The sequence below is a fragment of the Siphateles boraxobius genome, unplaced genomic scaffold (assembly GCF_051911475.1).
Source record: "Siphateles boraxobius isolate OS27281-9 unplaced genomic scaffold, OSU_SipBor_1 61, whole genome shotgun sequence".
NCBI lineage: Eukaryota > Metazoa > Chordata > Actinopteri > Cypriniformes > Leuciscidae > Siphateles > Siphateles boraxobius.
In genome coordinates, this window is record NW_027509188.1 from 7,599,271 (window position 1) to 7,618,447 (window position 19,177).

General features: G+C 38.3%; 1 protein-coding gene across 2 annotated transcripts in view; it reads left to right on the forward strand.

Moving 5' to 3' along the window:
• The first annotated feature begins 6,721 nt into the window (after window positions 1-6,721).
• Window positions 6,722-19,177, forward strand: part of LOC143718360 (membrane-spanning 4-domains subfamily A member 4A-like) — a 35,671-nt gene continuing 23,215 nt past the window's right edge. The window contains exons 1-2 of one of the 2 annotated variants that reach the window (XM_077209462.1): window positions 6,722-6,893; window positions 15,469-15,544. The gene's annotated coding sequence lies outside the window, so the exon portion shown is untranslated. The remainder of the gene's footprint in view (window positions 6,894-15,468; window positions 15,545-19,177) is intronic. The other variant, XM_077209461.1, reaches the window with a different exon arrangement.

A 19,177-nucleotide genomic window follows, 5' to 3' on the forward strand; every position in this document is an offset into this window, starting at 1 on the left:
AGTGCGCGCTCGTTTTGAAGGAGAAACACGCGCACGTGACCACGTGGCGAGAGACGCACACACGCTTCTTCACCAGCCATGCAAAGATGTGACGTTAACTCAGCGTGATTTCCCCGTAGAGATCTTTATTTCTTTTCTTTGTTAGTCAAAGTTTTGTTTTCCGTAGTCGACTCTGTTCACTTCCACAAAGTGAAACAAACTTAGCCGAACTATTTTCCTTTGGTAATGTTACCCAAAGACTTGGAAACTCCGTTCAACACGCGCGCCAAGCAGCGCCCAGTGACGCTTCCTAAAGGACTCCGCTCACGCACGCGCAGGAATGCCGTGACACAGAGAGACCCAGAAACTTAAGTATATCTCTTTATAGAGCTTCTAAGAAGCATTAAGATGATGTTTTCGTGTTGTTACAGACAGGGGACTGTCAGGGTGAATGTTGCCAATGCTCTCTCTCTCTCTCTCTCTCTCTCTCTCTCTCTTCCCCTCTCACACGTGTTTCCATTGTCCACACTCTATGCATTTCTCGTTCATCGATGCCTTATCGTTTTTTGTTGTTTATTATGTTTGTAAATACATATATCCCATGTAACCGTAGTAAATACATAAGTAGTTCTGCCTTATTAAATTCATTATATTCATTTGATTGATGTACTGCCTTTTTGCTCATTTTCAAGTCCCTTAAGTGTCAAAAGATCTTATAGCAACAAGCTTACAAATTAAAGATACTTTAAAGAGTATGTGTTTATAGGGCAGGAAACCCAATCCTTGTGGCCACAGAATTGCTTTTCCTGAAATCCTATAAAGTAAGATGATATTGTGGATTCCCACAAATATTAGTCTGACAATTGAGCTAATTAATTTAGCCTGTTTTGTAAGACGTGGTCCGTGTAGTTAATTGCAATCAACTTGTGGTTAAGTGCAAGGATACACAGACATGCATGCAGGTAAAATGACATATCATCCCTTATCGGGAGTTTTATTAACATGTAAGACTGATCTAATCCAAACATGCATGAATAATTATTAATTACCAATTATTAATTATGATATGCATATTCCCCACGGATTAGATCCGCCCCAGAGTCTTTACACTAGTGTCTGTAAAACCGCATTTTTCCATCTTAAAAATATATCTAAATTACGTCATATGCTCTCATTGACAAATGCGGAACAACTAGTTCATGCGTTCATGACATCAAGGCTAGATTATTGTAATGCTCTACTGGGTGGTTGCCCTGCACGCTTAATAAAAAAACTACAGCTAGTTCAAAACGCAGCCGCTAGAGTTCTTACCAGAACCAGGAAGTACGACCATATTAGCCCAGTTCTGTCAACACTGCATTGGTTCCCTATTAAACATTGTATAAATTTTAAAATATTGCTGATTACTTACAAAGCTCTAAATGGTTTAGCTCCCAGTACTTGAGTGAGCTCTCAACGCATTATAGTCCTTCACGTCTATTGCGATCTCAAAATTCCGACCAGTTGATAATACCTAGAATATCTAAATCGACTGCTGGCGGTAGATCCTTTTCCTATTTAGCACCAAAACTTTGGAACAATCTTCCTAACATTGTCTGGGAAGCAGACACAGTCTGTCAGTTCAAATCTAGACTAAAAACACATCTCTTTGGCTTAGCATACACATAACACATTATAGACTTCTATAATTCAATGTTAGGCTGCATAGTTTAGATAAGCCAGAACTGGGAACACTTTCCATAAATCCTGATGTACTTTGTACATCATAAGGAGGATGGCGTCTACGCTAATATTTGTCTCTGTTTAGCCTGAGGTTTACCGCAGTCCGCCGGATCCAGGCAGTATCCGGATCTGATGAAGGATCACATCCGGATCTGCGCCTGGACACAACGACAACGCAGTCCTGAAGCGTCACTAGTCTCTCCCTTGTGAAGGCCTCCTTCCCTTTACCTCTGTACTGATAAAACTTTGTTGGGATAATTCCGATTCACGTGACTACGCGGAAGCGGAAAAAAAATTCTCAGAGCCATCAGGCACTGTTTTATGCAAATGAGCGGCCAGATCGCATTAAAGAATTTTCTGTTAGAACGGTGTCGTGTTAGCGGCTCCTAAGTTAATAATTAATGATCGTTGTGACGAAGTGAATCAATCAAAATTAACTTTAGATGGATAATAACTTTATTCTAGAGCTGCTGTAAAGCCAAAACGATCTCTGTTACTTTAATTTCCTATTATCACTGTAAAGCTGCTTTGAAACAGTCCATATTGTTAAAAGCGCTATATAAATAAAGGTGACTTGACTGAGAAATGGAGCAATATACTCTCATCAAATCCTCCTGACACCAGCAAAGCAGGCAGTAAGTGTCCACTTTCAGATATTTATAAACTCAGCCTCAGCATGAGATTCAACCGCAAACATATTTATAATAGTTCTAATAATTGTGTTTTAAGTGCAACCAAAGCAAAGTCCACAGAAGGAGATGCTTCAGCTGACCGAACTAAAAACTGGAAATGTGCAGTTTAATACATACAAATGAAGTGAATTTAAATATTTACCTCCGCTTCGCATCTGGGTCCTCATCACCCTTTCGGGGGTTATTTTGAGAGAACCACCGACTGTATATACATTATCCCAGGGGCGTAACTTACGGGTGGGACGGGTGGGACATGTCCCCACCACTTTTTGCCAGGCTCGATATTGTCCCCACCACTTTTTAAAAGTAATTGAAAAATAGATTGCGGAAGGTATATATTAAAGGAAACACACAATCTACAAATCGCATCCTTCATAATCGAATTCATTAATTTAACAATTTTTTTCCGGCGGGTCAGAAGCTTTTCAACGTCCTCTCAATGATGAATATCTGTTGTGATTGCGAATAACAGTTTCCTGCGTGTAATTACCGCTGCATTAACATGTGATGTGAATGTACGTCGAGTTTTACAGTATTGGGACTGAGGCACCAGAACTGCAGCTGATGGAATGTGCGCTGTGGCGCGATACTACCATATTTTAGTTTCCATTCTTATTGTGTTTCCACAACAATGTTAGTGAGTAAATCTACTGAAATTGCCACCATAACAGTGGAGTGTGATGTGTAAGACGTAGAGCTATTTATAAATTATCATTAGTATTATTTGAAGTTAGCATAATAAAATATGTAGACCTACACCAAAAAAAAAAAAAACTAGTTGAGGATAAATTCTTTAAAATTGGGCAATTCCAGCGTTATGGACGTGATATTTGCAGTCAAAACTTGAAATATAAATTCTCAGAAAATGCGTTTAATACTGAAACGTCTGTTTATATATCCATACTCCCTTAATAAAGGAGTCAAGACTTTAGAAAAATATAAGTCTACACATGCGTTTTATATTTAATATGAGGGAAAGACACCAGACATGACACAAAAAATTGATGTAATTCTATGAATTACACTACGCAAAACAAAAGTAGCCTAATACTAACCGGATGAAGAATGGTTGGCCTCCATAGAACATAAAATATTATTTGTATTTTATTTTTCGTGTTCACATTTATGAGGAAAAAAATGTTACGGACGTGACAGTTCTCCGTTACGGACATGACCGCTCTGAAAGCGAATTCAAAACTTTCACAGAGACCTCAAACAGAAAGCACAAAGCCTTTCTTTAAAGTGAATTTCGTTTTTTATTAATTGTATCTTAATTTTAATCAATGTTTCATCAACCAATTTGCTTGGATTTAATAAGTAAGAAGTAAATAGGCCTATAGTAGAAAATAGATCATCAAGGACCGCATGGAAATGGGAAAGAAGGCATTTCTGTATTCTCCACCTTAAGCATGAAATACTTTGCAAAAGGACTTGAAACTCATTGAGTTAATCTGGCTAAATGCTTTTAGATTCAAAAATGTAAGATTTAGAGGCAGATGTCTTAATACGTAGGCTAAATGCTCTTAAACTGTAAACATTATTGTAAATGATTATATGACATGTTAGCGCTTCTGCGTTATTTGTCTGTACCTATGTGTTTGTACTGCTGCCTGTCTTGGCCAGGTCACCCTTGCAAAAGAGGTTCTTAATCTCAATGGGACCCTCCTTAAATAAATGTTAAATAAAATATCACAGAGGCGCCGGCGCGTGAACTGGAATCTTATCTCATAAATGAACCGAAACTCTGCGTAGCCTATAGGCTAATGTACTTGCCTCTCACAGACCTGAGAAATATGTAGAAATCTTGAAATATCTAGGCCTACTTGTAAACAGAACAATTCAAAACGAAAGAAAACAGAGTGCTCTCTGCTTATTTAATCCATGAAATGTGCATTTCTCTCTGGCGCGTTCACTACTGTGAAGATCGCGAGTCAGCATCGTCAACTTCATCTTTGCAGCCGACACACTGACACAGAAAACACTTGTTTATTAATAAACAAGTTTTATTAATAAACAAGTAAAATGTCTCCTTGCTATATTTGACATATTCATAATCATTACTTTTGCTGGTTCTTTGTGGCAGCTTTTAGATATTTTATTGGCAGCGCCAAGTTACATGAGGCGTCACCACTGCTTCAGCACCGAAAACATGCTTTTTTTTTTCAAATCAAAAATCGTGATACGAACCGAATTGTAGGTTTGGTCTATCGTTACAGCCGTACTAAGATGAGAAAAGAGGAGTTTAGTCGTTTGTCATGGTTGTAAAAACAACAACAATGGCTATCTGAACATCTTTGCCAAGCGCAAATGTAATCAATAAATTATCAGGGAGGGTCGCCTTTTTTCACAATCATTTTGGAGGGACATAGAAACATTTATTAGCCTACTGGCGAACAGGCAAAGGGGAGGGTCAAGTCTTTTATGACTACAGATCTCCTACAAAACTCCTCCGGTAGCCCCTTAAATAAAAAAACGAACAGTCCCCAAGTTCACTGATCTTGCGTATTTTGATATATTTATTAGGCTAATCAAGATGTGTTGTGAATGTTACGTTTTGCTTATTCGGATGCTTATAGACATATTTGTGAATCTGATACATGCATGTGTGTAGGCCTACATCAAAGTGAAAATTAAGTGTATTTCCGACTCTGAACTCAATCCCCAAGTAAATTCGGTTATTAAATAAACAAATAGCAAAACGAGTTGTGTGGTGTCCCCTCCACTTTTCAAAGCAAAGTTACGCCACTGCATTATCCCTTACATAAACATTGAAAAACAGTGGCAATGTTAATTGCTTTGATTAGAATTTCAACTTCATTTTGAAAGTGTTCTCTGTTAACGTGATCTCTGTTAACCAATGAATCATGCGGGATCGCCCCCAGGGTCTATGGTTTGTACCTGATCTCTGTTTTATAAATTTGTAGATGCTTTAATTAGACATGAAAAGGAATAAAAGTAGTTAATAATCTCTTATTGGCCTGTTTAGCTGAGCCATCCATAGAACAAAAAAAAAAATAACACATATTATGCAGACACTTAATTTTTAATGATATTAGATGATTAGTAAAATTTAATTTATTAGATTATACTTTCAATAAAACATTTGTAATGCATTTGTAAAAGCTGTTTTTATGCATGTTTAGCTGGAATCTTTGTTGCATTTACACTGTTCTTACCAGGAGGGGTCACCGGCGTGTGGGGTTTTGAACGCTTAAAACAGCGAGTCATTTTGCGTAGCAATTAGTTCAATTGAAAGCTTAGTTCCTCCCCATCTCTAACAAAAGGTAAGGCTAGACACAAGAGCTGTGTTCGAAATCGCCCCCTATACCCTCATTCACTATTCCCTACATTACTCCACAAATATAATTCACTTGAAGGAATGAATGAAAACGAGAGAGTGAATCCGGACACTTGAGTAACGGAAGGGTTGCCGATTTTGCATAGTTTGTGCTTGTTGTTTAACAATTAATTAAAACATAGCCAACTGGCAGCTCCAGTATTAATGAAAAGATTTATCTTGAACTCTGCCATGGAAACGTCATAATTTAATAATCAATTGAAAAAGAATTTATACCTGTATGATATTCCACTGTAGCCACATTGCGGGTTGGAAAATGGATGATTCAGCTTCAGGCTCCATCTTCTGGTCAGACACGGGAATTCATTCGACGAGCAACTCTCACAGTGCATTATGGGTATTCTCTAGCCGGTAAATGTACATCAGTTGTACACTCATTATTGAAGTGCATTTTGGGATTGAATGAGTGCCCTCAATATCTTCCACTATGATTTCGGACACACTATAAATGGCTGTGCCCTCAAATAGTGCCATATTTAAGGGTATAGGAGGTGATTTCGGACACAGCCAAGATCAAATAGCTAACGGACACAATGATAACCAGGAACACCTGGAACTAATTACAAAGAGCAAAAGAACTGCAAAGACCATGGACAGAACTACAAATGAACATAAACACATGACATAACAAGACATGTCTTGACATGACAAGACATAACACAGATAACAGGATCCTGACACAGATATTGATGCACAAACGCAGATATGTTCTATTGACTATAGTATATATAAAGAATAAACCAGTTTTATAAACTCCTTTGTTTTAAAAAATTACTTTAAAATTGTTTTAAAAAATTACTTTAAAATAAGTAATTTAATAGTCATAAGCATATTTCCAGTAATTGTCTCAGGCTTACACAAGTATCGTCAACTCGCTCCTCAGACTCCTCTGCAAACTGGTTAAACCGGCTCATTCAGTTCTATACGAGTCTGGCGTGTTACTTCGGCTGTGCGTCATCTACCCGGAACTACAGTTACACTCAGTTGTTGTGTTTTTGTGTGTGTTTAGATGACTGGCTCATTCTTCGCACCATATATCTCATTACTAAGCCTGAAACCCAGTTGCACCTGTTTTCCTTTCTTGTTTCATGTATGTGGTGAAGTGGGAAGCATCGAGTGGATCTGAGACCGTGAGAGATCTGGCAAGTACCTTTTATCAACATATTTAAAGCAATAATTGATGACAATCACTGGAAATTCAAAAAACAAGTTAATATATAACTAAAAAGCAGAATCATCTGATTCTCAGTAGCAAATTTACTATTTTATTTCTTCATTTGATGAACTGGCTGGTGAAATGATGGAATTTTAACCTCCACCAATAAAGAAACAATAATGCATCTTTTATTACAATTGGTGAGTCTAGAAAGATTATTTTTGATATTGACAAATTAATTAGTCTTTTTATACACAAGAAAGCTTTTCTACAATCATGAAAATAACGTGATTAAAATGATGTAACGCAGCCGCTCCGCCTCAAACCTACGTAGATCATCTTACATTATATACAGTTGATGGTGACGAACATGAAGCCTAAAGAATGCAGTTAGAATCACCCTAAAGTTCAAGATATCAGGGCAAAAATGCCCCTGTATGAGTTTTTTTCTCATATTTATATCATATGATATATTTAAGCAATAATCAAACGAGTGCTATTTTGTCCCGAAAAGCACGAGTGCATGTGATCTTATTTATTTGAAAGAATTAGCCTCAAGGGAATGTAGACACTTTTAGCATCTGGTCTCCATTTGTGTATGTATGAATACTGCAGTTTAACATGTAACTTGAGTAATTTAAAAAATAAAATATCATAATTTTGAAATGTGTTATTTTATGTCATTCCTGTTAAAAAACAATAAACATTCAATTTTAAAAAATCCATCTTGAGTCAAATAGAATATTACTTTTCAAAACTACTTTTTGTAATTGTTATGAAGGGGTTGAAAGAGGAAGCACAGGGCTTAAATACAAGAGCAAACAAGCTAAACAAGATAACAAGGGGGCGTGGTTAATCGGAAACACCTGGGAAGACTAATTACTAATTAAATACTGCTGAACAAGAAAGGACAGGGGAACACAGACAGACATCACAACAGTAATGTCTATTTGATCCTTTTCTCATTTAAAGCGAGACAGGTGAATAGGATAAAGAATGTAACTTACAGATATCACCATGAAACTTTACCAGTTGATTACTCACATGAATAGGAGAAAAAAATGTATTGCAAGTTATCTGTAATTTGATGTTTAAATATGGTAATCAGGCTATATCTAATTAAATATGTGCTAATTTGCATATATTTTGAAGTGACAAATCTGACGATTGGTAAAAACAAGGTTCAAAATTATTTTTATTACATTTTGCTGATATATTTAATATAGTTTGGGCCAGTCTTTTATTTGGGGTGGCACTTGATTTTCAAAAACTACCATTTTAGATCTCACGCACCGCGTCACTCAGAGTAGCTCGTCAGGGCATTGAACTTCCTTATGGACACTAATAATGTCTTATTGATAATCCATGTTATTGGGATGGGTGCTTAGATAATGTGCGAGTGCGATCTGTCATGATTATGTGGGGGGCTTAACATGAGACGGGGATGTTTTTAGTGCAAATGACAGAAAGACACAATATGAATTGTCATTTTAGGCGATAATTTGTGTAGGTAAACCATAGCATTTTAAGTGCAATATTCAATTTATTTGTGATAATATAACATATTTAAAGAGAGAGAGAGAGAAAAGAAAAAAAACATTACATCACAAATAAATAAGAGCAGATAGTATGTCTAAATAGAACACGCATTTAATAACATTGCAGGCTCATGCCCCATAATACACTCTAGCTAGGCGAGAAAAAAAATATCAATAATATGTACAATGTAAAGTGAACAGTATCACTTCAAACAGTAGTAGACTACAACAGTATCACAAACAATGAACATTATCACTAGCTTACTGCATAGTGATATCGATTTTGCATACTGCATCAAAGAGATTGATGCAGAATGATAACACAGCACTGGTGGATTATGGGTTGCAGTAATAAAGACAGCTCTGAAACACTGACAAACCAAGTCTAGAAGGGGCACTCTTTGTGTGTGTGTGTGTGTGTGTGTGTGTGAGAGAGAGAGAGAGAGAGAGAGAGAGAGAGAGAGGAGGTAGATCCATGTAAGTCATTTTACATAATTGTCTTTTTGTTTGTTTGCTTATTTGTTATTCTTGAGAAATATCTGAGAGTGTCAGTGTGAGAAGCTGAGAGCAGATATGTCTAAATGTCAATAAATAAAAAGATGTCTAAATAGAACAGACATGTAATAACATTGCAATACTCATGTCCCATACATAGACTGTAAAAAAATATGGACGTAGTGTCCGTGACGTCACCCGTAGGTTTCTGAACAGCGTTTTTGAAGCCTAAAGGGGGCGGAGTCGGCCGCCGCCATCTTGGAAGCGCGTCACTCCCGGATAAACGAAAATGGGCAAAAAGGCGGGACGTGGGTGGAGTTAAGGTGCCTGGATGCTGAAACTACGCCCGACGTGATCGAGTTTGCTCAGCAGGCTAAAAGGAGCTAATATGCTACTAGCCTCGCGCTAAAATGACAGCTGACTTGAAGAAGTAATGTTAGGCCTAAAGCCAATAGTTAAAGTTCCTGTTTTTGCCCTTTGAAATACTATAATAGTTAAAAGACATAACTAACCGTGAGACTACGTGTATTGTGATGCATTATTATTCTCATGCAGTAACTTACAATATTTGCTCTGAGCGTGTGTGTGACAGTGATTCATGCGCATACATGTCAGCGCGGCATCGCACGTCAAGTTCGTAGAGAGCTTTATTCAGTCCATTTTAAATTCTGATAGATATTACCTAAAGTTCAAGTAAATGCACTAGAAATCCGCGCTCATTTAGGGGGTGAAGAGAAAGCACTGACACCTGCAGGATTTAAACTGACGGTACTTTTTATTGAACACTAAAAAGTTACATAAGCATATTATAGACTATCTGTGCCGTAAGATCAACGGTACCGCAGAACGAGTGTGGCCTCTATATCTTAGACATTTTTAAATCTGAACTGCAAAAAGCAACGAAAGTGTCAGACATCCATGAGTGCATGTTCACAGAGGAAAACGACTGAAAAAACGCTGGTCTTTCGATACTCGACAATGACGGAATCCAACGGCGTGGGCGAAGGTATAAGGCGTGTATTAAATTGTATGAAATAATCCTGAAAAAAGACATGGCAGAGATGACAAGTTCAGCAGCTGGAATCTGGATGGCTTATGGCTAACAGAGAGCAGACAGGCGGCTAGTAACAGCAGCGGCAATCCACCTGTCACTCAAGTGGCCACGCCCTTGATTATAAGGCTTAATATAATTTAAACGGATGAGTTCTAAAAAAATTCCCCCCCTCACAGTTGTGGGCAAAATTAGCTGTATAGACCAAAACAACTTAAGACACCAGGCTGTAAACATTTTGTTTCTGTAGTAAAGTTGGGCATTTTAACATGGGAGAGATACAGATTTGACTCACTTTTGCTGCCAGCCTCAAGCGGCCAGGCGATGAATTGCAGTTTAATTCACTTCCGTGTTGGTTTCAAGAGAGAGACAGGGAGGTTGCCGCTTGGTCCCATAATACACTCTACAGTAGGTAGGCCAGAAAAACTAGAAGATAAACAAAAGATGTAAGATGAACAACATCACTAGCTTGCCTCTTTGTTGTTAAGGCTGTTTATGATCCAGAACTGGCAGGTATAACATAAACAGATGCTGGTTACTTAACTGTTAGTTTACAGTAGCTGTATTCTCCGGTTGTGATGATTACTAGCAAATCGATCAACAAACTCATCTAAATTTAAAGACGCTGCCCTCCTGTGTTGTATGTGTGACCGGGTGAGTAAGGATTCTGTATGGGGCAGGGCGTGTATATATCTCACGCTATAAATAGCGCGACGGCGAGTAGACGGAATAACTTCCTGACGCTTTGACCTTTTCCGTCTCCTCCCGTTGTTGTGACCCTGAAGTGCCATAGCGAGCTGTGAGTGTAGCATTTTGGTTCTAATACAAAGACGTTGGTATGTTTTTATTTATTGATTTTATGTTAAACGCAGGGCGGAAGTCCTTGATGCAAGAGTGTGAGCGCATGGGTGATTTAATGGGGCTAGTGCCGAGCGCTGGATGCCGTGTTTAATCCATAGCCACGAATCATTCAACCAGTCTATGTTTTGCTCTTTGATTACGATAGAGGTGTGTGTGTGTTAGATTGTTAGGTTTGGTTTGGTGTTAAACATTTTATGTATAATCATTGAATTATCTAACAATTCTGTAAAGTGAAGGTGTAATGACATTGCATGGAATTTGTGGCAGAGGTCTATTTGGATCTGTATTTTAGACAGTTATGGTTTGTTTTGTGTTTATTTGGCAGGTCCTCCTTTGCTGGAGTCCTATGCACGTGGATTTCTGACGTCTAGGCCCTGCTGTTTTGTTTATGATTTATTTTCATTACAATAACCTTAAAGTTTTGGTTATATATATATATGTACTGATTTTCTGGTTTTGTTTAATTTGTGGTTCATTATTTTTGTGTACTGATTGTATTATTTGAGTTTGGTTTAGACCAACCGCTGTGTTTGAATATGACATGTAAAGTGGAGTGTTAATTCATATTCCTTTGTGTCTTAGGAGCCAACCTGTGTGGGAGTACTTCCTCTGGGGTCTTTTGGGCCTTTCCTTCACTGCAACTGGTGTGAGATTTCCTGCACTGCATGCATATTGATTTGGGAGTGTAGAGTGGTTTGTACTATGCACTGGATTTGCTTTTAGAAGTGATTTTATCTTGACAATCGTACACGTGTGGTGTGTGTGTGCTCCTAGGGCGGCGGGTCCGTGGCCAATGACTCTTCTCCATTTTCACACAGGCTTGGTTACTCCTATTGTAAGACTGGTGGATTGTGACATTTAATAATCCACCTAATGTCTATGCTGATTAAGTTTTATTGCTACTTTTATAAGAAACACAACTAACAGTGATCATTTATTCAGAGGTTTATAACCCAGTGCCAATAAAAATTATTGAACTTGAAGGTCACGTCTTCGTTCTTTTACCAATTACTGTTTGTTGAACTTGGGTTTCTGTTATTTCTGTGGGTATCTAACCCCGGTGGCGTAGTCGGGACTAGTGTGGCAAAGGGACGCCATGGCTACATATGCTCAACACCCCAAGATCACTCAGCCTATCCTCTCCCATTGTAGTTCTCAGGTGTGTTTTGACAAGCTTCAAGCTGGAAAAACTGCGTTCACAAGCAGCTGTGCTGACAGGTATTCCCAGTGCAATTTTGCAAAGCCTGGAGAAAACATCAAAGACCTTCTGGTACGGTTCAATAAAAGCTGCCAGTTCTACAATTGTTGGTGTTCTCTGCATCCCTTGTTTTAACTAACGATCTAAAACTCTTTTAATTTGGTAGAGCTCATGCTCAAGGTCGACAAGGTCACACCCATACAATTTGGCAAATGCAAAAAGGCTATCTTTGTCACAGAAGCTTTTGCTACTTGGATTTAAAGCTTGTATCCATGCATTATGTCACAATTCTGATTGGAGAATCAGGTTCCTGAGCTCACTGAGCATCCGGTCCAAAACCAGGTTAAAGATTCCTGTCCTGTAATAATCTTTACTGTTGCCTGTTTCTCGGCTGCCAACAGTTGACAGAACATGGCATCCCTGTAGCTGTGAACTTAGTGTTCTCTTACGTTTTGGAGCAGTGTCTATAAAGACATCACATTGCTTTGCGAGCTCCAAAACAGTGTCCCACAAATCACCAAACATCTGCTCACTCTTGTAAGATTCAAAAGTACTAATAAGTACCTCCACAAAGTCCACTGCTTTGGCCAAATCAAGAGAGGAAGACTGGAGCATGTCTGATAGTAATTTTGCATCTCCCCAAAGTTTCTGAAATATGGCAAGAAATACAATGAATTGGAAATCAATTTGAGGCAAAAGACCTTTGGCACCTACTGACCTCTCGCCACTGTTCTCATTACTCAGATCCTCAAGCACTGTTACAACTGCTGGCAACCTATCCCACAAATTACGGATAATATAACATAATATCTGGAAGTCCACTGTGTGTCACTCAACGCTGGCAGCTCTCTCGGTGCACCTGAGTACATGTCCTGTTGCACCTGTAACCATTTGGGATGCACTGCTGATCCAGACATGTAGATGCACAGCTGTTTTAATAAGGAAAAGAAGCATTCAGCCTCTAGGATCCCTCTCACGGCTCTCACAAGCACCAGATTGAGGCAATGTGCGTTACAGTGAACGTAGAAAGCCTGCTTTGCTACCTCCTTAATTCGGGCCTGCACACCGCTGTGCTTGCCACTCATGACTGCAGCCCTGTCATAAGTCTGCCCAACAAGGTTACTCTTATATTCTAGAACATATCTTGACAAGAGGTGAATTATTTTTTCTGTCAAGCTCTCCGCATCTAGCTTCTTTGTTACATCAAACTCCAAAAAACTTTCGTGGATCTCACCATTGTAATAGTATCTCAAAACAAAAGACATTGGTTCCATTCTTTTTTTGTCTTTAGTCTCATCCACAAGTATACTAAAAGCAGCACTTTCCTTGACTTCTTTTATTATTGATGTGCGCACCATCTCTGCGAAGCATGACAAAACGTCATTTTGTATACAGGGCTTTGTATGTGCGCGGCTACGGCTTTTCTCAAGTAATGGAAGAGTTTTGTGCTGCATTTAGTGCAAATATTTTTGATCAGGTAATACAAATAAAAATAGGCTGATAAAAAAAAAAAACAGACTTCCAAAATAATCCGGAGGGCGAGAAAATATTGCTGGCGGGCCAATTTTGGCCCGCAGGCTGCCTGTTGCCGACCCCTGCCCTACAGTAAACACATTGAGCCACAGTATTTTTTTCATCACGTAACGATATAGAAACACAACCACAACCTTTAAAAAAAAATGGATGAATAATAACTCACATTGTTACGGGCTGAACAAGACGAGAGACGTGCGGATTCTGCAGGGCTTTATTCCAAAACATGGTCGTATACAGGCAAGGTCAACATACAGCAAACAGGAATGGCAGAGGCATGACACAGATACCCCTTTTCCACTAAAGCATTTTGAGAGCCGGTTCAGAGCCGGTGCCTACTCGCGAACCAGTTCTTTGTGTTTCGACAGCCAAAGAACCGGTTCTAGGCCAGGAAAACTGGTTCCAAGGCGGCACCATCTCTGCTGGACTAGAACCGTTCTTTTACCACGTCATGCTTACGTCGGGGGCTGGGGGTGGGTTTAGATGTGTTCTAAATATCTTTTCTGACCGCAAAGCCAGGAGAAACAGTTGCAGAAACACAATGTACTAGTAGTCCGCCATTGTAATTGTTATGTTTGAAGTTGGCGCAAGCGTTTCTAGCTATTTTTTTTTTTTTGAAAACATTATGCAAGCAAAGAAGAAAACAGTCATAATAGAACAAATAAACGGAAAGAAAAAAAGACAAGACAGGGGTACATAACTAATCAGAAAAGATTACACATCAAAGGAAAAGATTAAAAGACTTACATATTTCAATTGTTTTTAAATCCTTCTTGGTACACGAGTTAGAGATAATCCCAAAGTAAAATACTTGTAAGCGTTTCTAGCTAAGACGTATGGCGACGTACACAGTGATGTAATGACGTCGTTCGCTGGGCGCTCTAGTCAGTGGAAAAACAAACAGGTTCTGAGAAGGTTCGCAAGTTGAACCAACTCCGAACCAACTTTGAACCAACACCAGTTCCAAACCAGTTTTTTTTGGTGGAAAGGGGGTAAGAGTGATCCTTAGAGCAAGCGTGGGTCGACGATCAGCAAACAACATCCAACAGGGGCAAAGCAAAGAGAGATAATCCAGGTAACCAGCAAAATCCAAACGAGGCGCTAACAGAGTCCAAAGGGCTAGTAATGGGTCCTCCCGTATCGAGGCTTCGATGAAGCACCATGAAGCTTCGGCACATGAGTGAACCAATTGGATGGAACGCTTCAATGCTTTATGACGCTTCATCTCGCCATCACTACAAAGGGCTAGGCTAGGGGTAAATCCAGGAAACACAGGCTAGAATCAGAACACAGGAAAACAGGCAAGGCAATGAACACTGGATGGGCTCAGTAGAGTAGCTAACACTAGGGGAGCACTAAACGCAATACAATACTCGGCATCGGGGAGAGAAAGTCCAAGGCTTATAAAGAGTGTGAGATAGTGTGTGATAGTTCTCAGGTGTGACCGTGATTAGTGGAATCAGCTGTGTAAGTCGTCAATGCGATGAATGATGCGGATTGTAGTGAAGTGCAAGAGTCCATGCTGTGATTTGGTGACCTCTGGTGGTGATTGACCGGAAGTGCATGGACCAGATTCGTGACACACATATTTACAAACAGAAAATTAAGCTGTTTTTAACAATCTTGAAAATTCCCCTTTTACCGTGAAAACATAACTATCCAATTAAGCATTACACAACACTATATATATTCACTATATATATTTTGGGCTTGACGCACTTCATAAACGTTTGGAATGCAAAGCACCATTTCACAAACTAGTAAAACTAGTTCTGATCAAGTTCAGCAGCATTTCTGAGAATGAAAGATTAATGTGAAATGACTGAATAAAGCAGATCAGAGTTTAATATCTGACGGTCATTCTTCTCATTCTCACGTCTGGTAGAAGTGAAAAATATCAGAGCTGCTGTTCAACAACTGTTGAGAGGAGGAAAAAGAAAGATTAACAAATATTATTTGAGGTGAGTGTTTCATCTTTCTTTAGTTGTTTTCATGTATATGTGTCATCTTATAATGTGTAAATTCTGAGACTTTAATGGTGTGATAAAGTAATTAAGATGATTTAAACATCTGTTATGATGAAACCGATGATCAAGTGTGTCTTTGTAAGTGAATCACAGAAAGCTGCAGATTCTGACATTTGTTGTCATAATATGTGAAATCACTGTTTCTCATTTGACTGTTTATTAGTGTCTGTGATTCCTCAAACAAAATTTAATATCATGCATATTGCAGACCTGCCAACCTGCACGCGGATACGCATTTTGACCTCAAAGTACGCTGGTACGATTTGTCATTCTAAACTACGCAAAAACCTGGTGACGCGCCTCTGTGTTCACGCGCAGTCCTCAAATCAAGCAACAGCAAAAGAAGAAGAGTTCGACCAATCATAGCGCTGGGTTCATTCCCCAAATAGCAAGCGGGGATGATTAACAGTGCGTAAGGCCTATCATTAAAAAGAGACTGAAAATCGGCAGCAATAAAGAATCCCGCTTAATCCCCCTTATGCCGTCTGACTGAGTTCATAAGCAAGGACAGTACAGCAGTCACAGTTCTCCTGACTCCTAAAGGTAAACGGGTTGGGGTGGATGTGGAAAGTTGAAATATTGTATTGAGTTAACTTAAAGCAGCACTATGTAGTTTTTCAACCTTCATAATATATTTCCAAGACCCTTGAGATGGTACATCGACTTACAATAGGTTGAATGACACGTCTGCCATAGCCTGACAGTGTCTATATCGCTTTCACTGGTACTATGTAACTTCGGGTTTCGGGTAGTAACTACAAAAACTACAAAATTCGATTTACGATTACGGCATACGTCACTTCCCCCACCACCCCCAACTTCCTCAAATTCTGACGTGAGAGCCCAACTAGCGTTTAATACCCGTCTGTATGTTGTTGTCATGACCGAAGCAACAACTAAAAGGAAGAAGGCAAAGGTTTTGTCAGAGGAGACTAAAAAAAGAAAAAGGGAGAGTGACAAATTAAAAGGCCGGACGAGGTTCAATATTGGAGGGAGAGCAAGACAGTTTGAAGACGGTGAGAGAGTGTGCGCGCGCGCGACCGGCACTCTCTCTCTCTATGCTTGTTCTTTCAGTAACATGCACCCTGTCACAAGCGCAGCAGTCAGTCATCTATAAAGTGTTTATAAATTTATAAATAAATCAGGGAGTCAGGGAGCCGACTACCGCACGAAATGTAAAAGGCTGAATAACATGGCCTGGCCATGTTACGGAATCTATCTGGTTCTCCATTTATCTTCATGAATCAAGTAACGTTAATGCTAGTAGAGTAGCGAATTATCAATCTGGTAGCTAGTAACGTTAAACACTAACATGCTAGTTTACGATGGTTATAATAAATAATTTTTCAGGATAACTATCCTAATGTCTGCAGGCTGATAGTCATGTTTGTTTATTTATTTTTCCGGTGAAAGTGTCTTGCCTCAGGCTATAATGCAAATCAATTTTCAAATTTGCAGAGTCATCTATGGTAGCTTGATATTATAATATTGACGATATATGGCTATTACCTACCACACAAACATTGAATTGAATTAGCATATCCGTTATGTAAAACAGTAGCCAAAAGGCTACTATAATGACGCTGGCTTGTAAACGTGAGCTACGCGATCTTTTGACGTTTGAAAAAAAAATAAAACCCATGAAATTATATTCATATGACATGCTGAAATATATGCCAATGTACCTGGGATGAAGACATTTCACACGCAACGCTGGCAGTCTGTCCAAGACGTGAGAACTTGCGAGAACTCAAGACGGTATCGGCTTGTCAACAAATGCACACGTGTATCCCCTGGTGTAACTATGACAGGTTTTACGACAGTAGTAGAAGACTATATATGTTTCCCAACTGTAGGGGGACCCGAGAGCAAAAAACGCAAAAACCACATAGTGCTGCTTTAATCTGGATTCCATTATCACACGTGTGATTGGAGTGATCGCAATCGCATGGATTATCTTAAAATACTCCGTCATTCATGGTCACTCAGATAAGAGGAAAACATCATTCAGCCATGCAAATTATAAAATGCTTAAGTAATGCTGAACAATAAATCTAAATAAAATTAAAATTGCTGTGGCTTAGTGATTATGAAAGTTGATTTGTGGATTACTGATAAGCGCGAGTCTGGAGAAACAGGCGTTTATTTATTCATTCTTAGTAAAACGTAGCCTGCATGTGTTACTTTATTGTGTTAATAATAACTAAAGTACCTAATTATGTTTATTTGTATGAAAACTAGCGCATTAGTTAGGCTACTTATGGATTAAAAAGTACCGTTGTATCAGTTGCTGCGCAAGCTCTCTCTCACACAAACACTGACGCGCGCACACAGAGAGAAGATAATTGTACAATGAAAATTGACGAGCTAAGTTAAAAAAAAATTCTTGCTTGTGTTTTTTTCTGGCAAAATGTCAGAAAGCATTTTGTATTATCCATCCGTGTTTTTAAAATTCGTTAAATGACGAACGTTTTACTTTTAACACAGCCCTCATTATATGTCGGAGTCTAACTTATACTTGATATTCTTTTTAGAATAAGTGATTCACTTTGCTATTATTGGACTCCTGTCTATTCATTGTCAACTATTTTCTATAAATATGTTTGTATTGGCTAGCGTTTATTCAGCTAATGCATGTCCTGTTTAAAATGTGCAATGTTAGTTTCATTTTTGGATATTGGAATAATAAATTAAGTAGCCTATCTTAAATCTACAATGTTCCGATGTTAGTGTTTTTTTATTTATTTACTGTTTTCTAGGGGTTTCTTTATTTTAGACTATTGACCAGCACACATTATATGCAATGCAATATTAATCATGAATAAAAAATGGTTTTGAGCAGTATTGAAGCTTTGGACTTTCACTCTATCTCGCAGTGCAGTGCAAGTGACATTTTGTATTTGGGTTGAATTCAAAACTAGAATTATAAAGATAGGCATGTTTTTGTGTGTGTCTTGCATTCTCAAAAAATATGACAACAATCTTATTCTTATCAACAGTATTTATTATCATTCTTATCAACAGTATTTCTTATTAATTGGCATGATTGTCAGGTATTTATAACATATATGGTACTTTAAATGTTAAAATAGATGGAACCGAAAGTTAAAAGAGAAACTAACATAAATATATAAATAAATATAAATTTACTGTAGTTATCACTGTATATACCCGAATACAAGACGACCCTGAATATAAGACGACCCCCCCATTTTACAGACTTATTTTTGGGGAAAAAAGAGATTTTTGTGGAAAAAATCTGGTTTTCAACAGAAAATAATTTTATTTGAAAATTTTAGTGATGATTCATTGGAAAAAACATTTTAACACGATTCATTAAGTATTTGGATTAATTTGTCACAAAATAAAGTGCACTCTGTCAATGAGTTGAATGAATGAGTGATAAAAATGGATAACCTTTTCACAAAAATGCAATAATTATGTAGGCCTATGTATGTATGTACCGGTAATTGTGGTACTGTGAAGATAGATAGAAAATAACCATCTGTTTTTAATCAAATACATCTGACATTAAAGTCTTGAAACAAACCAAACTGTGGGGTTGCA